Source organism: Rattus norvegicus, chromosome 7, assembly GCF_021556685.1.
Source record: "Rattus norvegicus strain SHRSP/BbbUtx chromosome 7, alternate assembly SHRSP_T2T, whole genome shotgun sequence".
In the NCBI taxonomy this organism is placed as follows: Eukaryota; Metazoa; Chordata; class Mammalia; order Rodentia; family Muridae; genus Rattus; species Rattus norvegicus.
The window spans coordinates 14,532,733-14,539,422 of record NC_141540.1 but is presented as its reverse complement, the minus strand read 5'-3'; positions in this window follow the sequence as shown (position 1 = coordinate 14,539,422).

Genomic DNA, 6,690 nt, shown 5'->3' with positions numbered 1-6,690 from the left:
GGTTCTATTTGAGTTTCTAGGATGGGCCCTGGACATTATGTGTTCCGAGCGGGTAAATCAAAGTCAGGATGGGATATCAAATCCTTAATGAGAGGCTAGGAAACTATGGGTCATTCTCTTTAGTGCTGAAGGACCCCCCACATTAGTCAACTTTTCCGTCTTTTGAAAATAGATGTTCCGTGATCCGTATAATAAAAGATGCCGGGTTGTGGTGCCACAAGTCCTTAATCCCAGCACTAGGGAGACAGATGCAAGCAGATCTCTGTGAGTTCAAGGCCATCCCGGTCTACAAAGGATAAGCCAAGGCTATTCAAAAAGCACTGTCATAAAAACAAAAAAGAAAGGAAAAAGAGAGGAAGGAAGAAAAAAATATGAGGGTGGGAAGGGGACTGGGAGAAGAAGAGGGAGGGTTAACTGAGCTTGCGGTAATACATGAGAAAATAGATTTTTTTAAAAAAAATCATAATGAGGCCAGGTGTGGTAGCACACGCCTTTGATCCCAGCCCTTGGGAGGCAGGATTTCTGAGTTTGGGGCTAGCCTGGTGTATATAGCCAGTTGCAAGCCAATCAGCTAAGGCTGTACAGTGAGACCCTGTCTCTTCCAACTCTTCCCTGAGGGCTCTAGAGACAAGATGTCCCTGTGTCCTTCCTCTTAACCTCTGTTCTGAGTCTTCACAGCTCACTGGGGCTCACAGCCCACTGAAAACAACAGAAAACGGCATAGGAGAGAGGGTGTCCAGCTCAGGCGGCAAGGGAGTCCCTACCTCTTCCTACACCCCAGCAGCTGTCACATAGGAAGGGCCTGGTGTGGATCAGACCTCCTGCTTCTGATCTTTTGGGGGCTGGCAGGAGGAGAAAGTTGAGAAAAGGTCTTGTGTAGTCCAGGCTGGCCTCCAACTTCTTATGTAGCCAAGGTTGATCCTGAACACCTGTTGGCATCCCCCCACCCCAAGCGTCCCAGCGAGTGCTAAGATAGTAGCCACCACACCTGGTTATGTGGTGGTGGGAGGGATCCCAGGGTTTCATAGATCATAACTAAGTTCTCTACCAACGCAACTCCCGTATCAGTCCTTTATCCTTGGAACTGGTCCCTACTTCCGGTCCTTTAGGCTTCCCCCGTGTCTCAGAGCCTTTGGGCAGGTTCTTGGTACTTTCTGAGACTCCGTTTACCTGTAAGGGCAATGAGAGGGTATGGTCCTGGGCATACACAAGGCCCCCCACAAGTTTCGGCCTGGACGTCCTATGGCACTGTTGAAGAACTTGGGTATCTGCATTCAATCTCTGGTTCCATGAATTGAGTGTTTACCCGCCTGTGTGTGGATGCAGCATGCTGTTCGCTGGGCGACGTTTGGTACCCTTGTGGCTCTTAGCACCTCAAGGCTTGCCATCCAAGGTGAAAAGGCTCCCCAGAAACCCCTCCCTCATCTGCCCCAAATGCACTTCCAACCAGGAGCGTAATGTACTTTCGGGAAAGTGAGTCCATTGTACAGAGAAAGAGACTGAGGTTCTGAGGGTTTCCCAATCCACCCCACTCCCATCCCCGGGGGCCACACACCTGCAGGGAGGCTCTCTAGGCACTCACAAACCACCATTGTCTTCCCCCAGGAGGCCCATCTTGGGGCTGAGTCACCGGGTGGAACAGCGGATGGTGGGGAGTCCTCTCTCGGCTGTCACCTCTGCCCAGCCCTGAGGCTTGGGTGTGCCCTGGCAAGAGGACAAGCTGCCAGGGGCTGGAGCCAGGGCCCCTTCAGAGCAGCCCACGGCCTGCCCACCCCCGCCCTCCTGACTGTGCCCTTTGTTCTGCTGTGGGTGCTGGGGGAACCCGTCCACCTGCCACGGAATCTGTCTCTTTCAGCCATCTGAACTGTGTCCACAACCTGGAAGCCAATTTTGCCTGAGTATGAAGCAACAGGACCAAGGATGAATTCCCATCGGAGTGGAGGGTAGACAGAAGAGAAATAGGAGGGTAGACAGGTCCGTCATCACCACTACTAGGGAGACTGAGGCAGGAGGAGTGCAAGTTCAGGGGACCCGGGAAAACTTAATGTCTGAGAAGCTAAAAAGAAGGCTGGGGAAGAGGTCATGGGTGGAGCCCCACCTAGAATCCCTTAGTGAGGGGGCTGGGGACGTGGTCAGGGTGGAGCCCCACCTAGAATTCCCCAGTGAGGGGGCTGGGGGCGTGATCAGGGAGGAGCCCAGACTAGAATTCCCCCAGTGAGGGGCTGGGGGCGTGATCAGGGAGGAGCCCAGACTAGAATTCCCCCAGTGAGGGGCTGGGGGCGTGGTCACGGTGGAGCCCCACCTAGAATCCCCCAGTGAGGGGGGCTGGGAGCATGGTTAGGGTGGAGCCCCACCTAGAATCCCCCAGTGAGGGTCTGAGGACTTTTATGGGTTTGGGCCTGGGCTCCATCAGCAGAGTAGGTGTTGAGCAACTGACACAGTGAAGTACAAAGGTCTCAAACTCCCGCAGTTGGTTCTGAGAATTGCAGTCCCATCTCCTGGTGTAGGAGGTGAAGGATGGTTTGGCACTGGACTTTTCCACTCTGGACTTGTCCTAAGGGGTGGGTCTCTTGTGAGCCAAGAGAGCTGGTGAATCAAAGCTTACTGTGGGGTAGTGAGAGGTACCTACATGCTAAGTAGGAATGCGAGACCCTACGTGAGCTTGCCTTGGAGCTCTTGAGGAGGAGAAAACAGGGAGCAAGGATTTCGTGCTTGAGATTTGCGGCCTTGAGGTGGAGGCAGGGTATAGCCGAGTGCGCAGGGCGAGAGACGGATGAACACCTAGACTAGCCATTATTACAGCTGAGCCCCAACACTGGGCAAGCCTTGTACCAAGTCAAATCTCGGGGTTTGTTGTTTTTCTCTCCCTTTTCCTTTTGTTTTACGGAGAATCTCATGTAGCACAGGCTGGTGTTGAATTCACTAAGTAGCCAAGAATGACTTTCAATTCCTGCAGCTCCCATCTCACCTTCTGGATGCTAAGGTAACAGGTGTTGTCACTCCCACGTGTGACATATGTGGTGCTGGGAACTAGAGCCTCAGGAGTCCCAGCGCTACCCACTGAGCTCCCGCCCTGAGCTCCATTGTTCTCTCTTTTCAAGGCAGGGTTTCTTTGTGTAGCCCTGGCTGTCCCAGAACTCACTCTGTAGACCAGGCTGGCCTCGAACTCAGAGATCTGCCTGTCTCTGCCTCCAGAGTGCTGGGACTAAAGGCATGTGCCCCCACTACCTGGCATCCATTCTCTTTCTCTCTCTCTCTCTCTCTCTCTCTCTCTCTCTCTCTCTCTCTCTCCCTCCCTCAAATATTTGTGTACTTATTTTTATGTGTATGTGTGTGCCCACGTGTTTATGTATGTACATGAGGTGCTTGTAAGAGTCCTCGGAGGCCAGAAAAGGCATCAGATGCCCTGGAACTGGAGTTATAGATGGTTGTGAGCCACCATGCGGGCACTAGGAATTGAACTCAGGTCCTCTGGAAAAAGAAAAAAAAGCTGTGAGTGCTCTAACCACCACTCTGCAGCCCTGACCTCTGACCCACCCTGGCCTCAGGGAGAACCCCAACTCCAAGAGAGACCTTCGGTTTGAACTTGAGCCCAGATCATTGATTGGGGGTGGATTTAAAGGATATCCCACCATGGTTCCAACCCTCCTTTTCATGCCCCCGAGGGCAGTGTCACCTGCCTAGGAAGACAACAACAGTCTCACTCCTGGCCAGGTGCCTCAGGCCCTTACTCAGACCCCGGAGGGGAGCCTGCTCTGCCACATTCCGGGACAACATGTACAAACACAGGACACCTCCCTGTCAGCCCCCACAAGCACTGGCTGGCCTAGTGACCCCAGGGGGAGGCACAGCAGGGACAAGGAGCCTGGCCTGGTTTCTACCCACACACCAGCCCACAGGGCATCCAGCTGACCTCTGCTGCAGTGGCAAGGGTAAAGCTATGCCCTCTGCTTTGGGACAATGTCAGGGTGGCCACCTTCCCCCAGGAGTTGGCTGGAGGGACGAGCAAACCATCCGATATTCACAAGGGGGAACTGAGTCAGCAGTCCCTTGATGGAGGGTGGGCTGGGTTTCTATGTCACATGCTCCTTGTAGTCCCGCTCACTCACCTACATAGATGAGAGGCAGACGTCCTGACCATGCCAGCCCCATGTGACAGAAGGCACAAATTCAGAAATCACTGATGGCCACCTCCTTATGACGAGGACTTGAGGGGTTTACTCGAAGATGCCCGGGGACATGGGCACAAGGGACCTAATGTCAGCAGACCTTAACTGTGGAAAATGCCCGGGGGGGGGGTGAAAAGTGGCAGACAAGGACACCATTGCATATACCTGACATAGGAGAGGAAGTCCCTAAGACCCCGAGGGATAAACAGGACACAGACACTTCCCAATCCATAGCGTGAGAGCTCAGAGCTGGGGTGTCCCTTAGGACCTGGGAACTGCTAGCAAGAGCAGCTCCCCCTGATCACACCCAGTGGCCAGCAGGCTGCAATCCCCACCACAGTGCGGGTCGCCCCACCGTCTCCCAGCCTCCTGCAGCGCTGCAGGGCCTGTCAACCTGACCCCAGAGGCAGTCACGTGCCCTTAAGGTCAGGACCTCCCTGCTCCTTGGTGCCCTCCTCCCACGGCCAGCCTTGCTTGTTGGCCCCGCCCACGGCCAGCCTTGCCTTCAGGCCCTCCCAGCACCAGCTGGCCTTTCCCTAGTGTCCGGGTCACTGGGTCTTCCCTGTCTGTACCCTGTGGAGAAGCCTCCCAGGCCCTTACCTCTCTGTAGTCCTCTCCCTCGGGCCTTGGCAGATTAGCTCCCCTGGCAAGAGGGCTCAGTTGGGAAGGGTGATTGCTGCCAAATGACTTGAGTTTGATCCCAGGATCCACACAGTACAAGGAACAGATTCCAGCACGTTGTCCTCCTACCTCCACTCCTGGACAGAGCTGTCTAGGAAGCATGTGCACAAAACAAAGTCTATTAAATGATTAATAAATAAATAATTCTGGGGGCTGGAGAGATGCTCAGTGGTTAAGAGCACTGGTTGTTCTTCCAGAGATCCTGAGTTCAATTCCCAACAACCACATGGTAGCTCACAACCATCTGTAATGGGGATCTGATGCCCTCTTCTGGTGTGTCTGAAGACAGAGACAGTGTACTTATATACATACATAAAAAGTAAAAGTAAATAAATAAACAAATAATCCCGATGGTTCCCAAGGAATGATACTGGAGAAATGTGTGTGTGCACACGCATGTGTGTGCGCGAGTGTGTGTGTGTGCACGTGTGTTGTGCCGTTCCCGAGGAAAGACACCAAAAAAAAACCTGTGTGCGTGTGTGTGCGTGCATGTGCTCATGTGTGAGCATATGTACACATGTGTGAGTCTGCATGTGCGGAAGCGTGTGACCACGTATGAGCATGCATCTGAACGCAAACGTCTGTGTGCTCAAGTGAGTGTCTGTGCCTGTGCGTGAGTCTGCACCTGCTCGAGTGTGAGAGCGAGTGTGTGCATGCGCACGTGTGTGCATTTGCTTGGGCTCCTGTGTGCACGTGTGTGTGTGTGAGCGTGCATGTGTATGCCCAAGTGTGTGCATGCCCGTGGGGCTGTGCATATGCGAGTGTGTCTGCATGTGTGTGGCCGGGAGTGTGTGAGCATATGTAGGCATCTGCCTGTGTGTACATGCCATGAGTCTGCACGTGCCTGAGTGTGGGCATGTGTGCGAGTGTCTGTGCACATGTGTGCCCATGCTTGAGAGTCTGTGGGTGTGCAAGTGTGTGCACATGTGTCTGCGCATTGGGTGTGTCTACAAGGGTGTGCGTGTAGAGTGTATGCATGCGTGTATGCATGTGTGGGCATGTGTGTTTTCCTGCCTGCATGTGTGCATATGTGTGGGGAGGGTCACTTGTGGTCTCCATCCTCACGCTCACCAGGCAGGTCCCAGGCCCACACTCAGGTCACCCTGGCCCCCCAACTCCGGGTGTTGAAGCCGGGCCCCCTCAGACCACGGAGCCCCCAACTTGCCCCACGTGTGCCACGCCAGCCTTCTGTGTGGATTCGGGGCGTAAACTTGGATTCCCATGCCTGGTGGGACACTGTGCTGACTCCCCCCCCACTGTTTACTTTTTGGGGGAAGGGAAGTGGGGGTCTCACTGTGTAGCCTAGGCTGGCCTGGAAGGCTGTGTCCTCCATTCACAGCTTCCTGCGTCCTGGGGTCAGGGCCCAGGCCACAGCAACCATCAGCCAGGCGGGGGCCCTCAGGTGTCCAGCATTAAGGAGGGGCCGTCCCTGTGAGGGGTTGTGGGAGCCTGGGGGGCTCCCCCTAGGTCGCAGGAGGAAGTGCAGGGTCAAACGGGAGGAAGTGGGCTTCAGGAGCCAGGACTCAGGCCTGGCCTGAGACTAAAGGAAGAGGCTCAGCGGCTGAGGGAAATTGCTGTCTGTCCTTCCGCTGGCCTGCAGTTCTGATCCGGGTCACAGCCCAGAGCCAACCAGGGGCCCAACATCGTTGTCTGGCCTCTGAGGTCATTGTACCCATGTGACCCCACACAGACACACTGATATAACAATATAAGATTTAAATACCCAATCTTATAAAAAATACTCGAAGGAGAGGCTAACCGCAGACCTCCACACGCCTCTGTGACCTCCTCATGTCCTAGTTGTCTCGGGTTAGAGGACAGGGGTGTCCGTGGCCCCGGG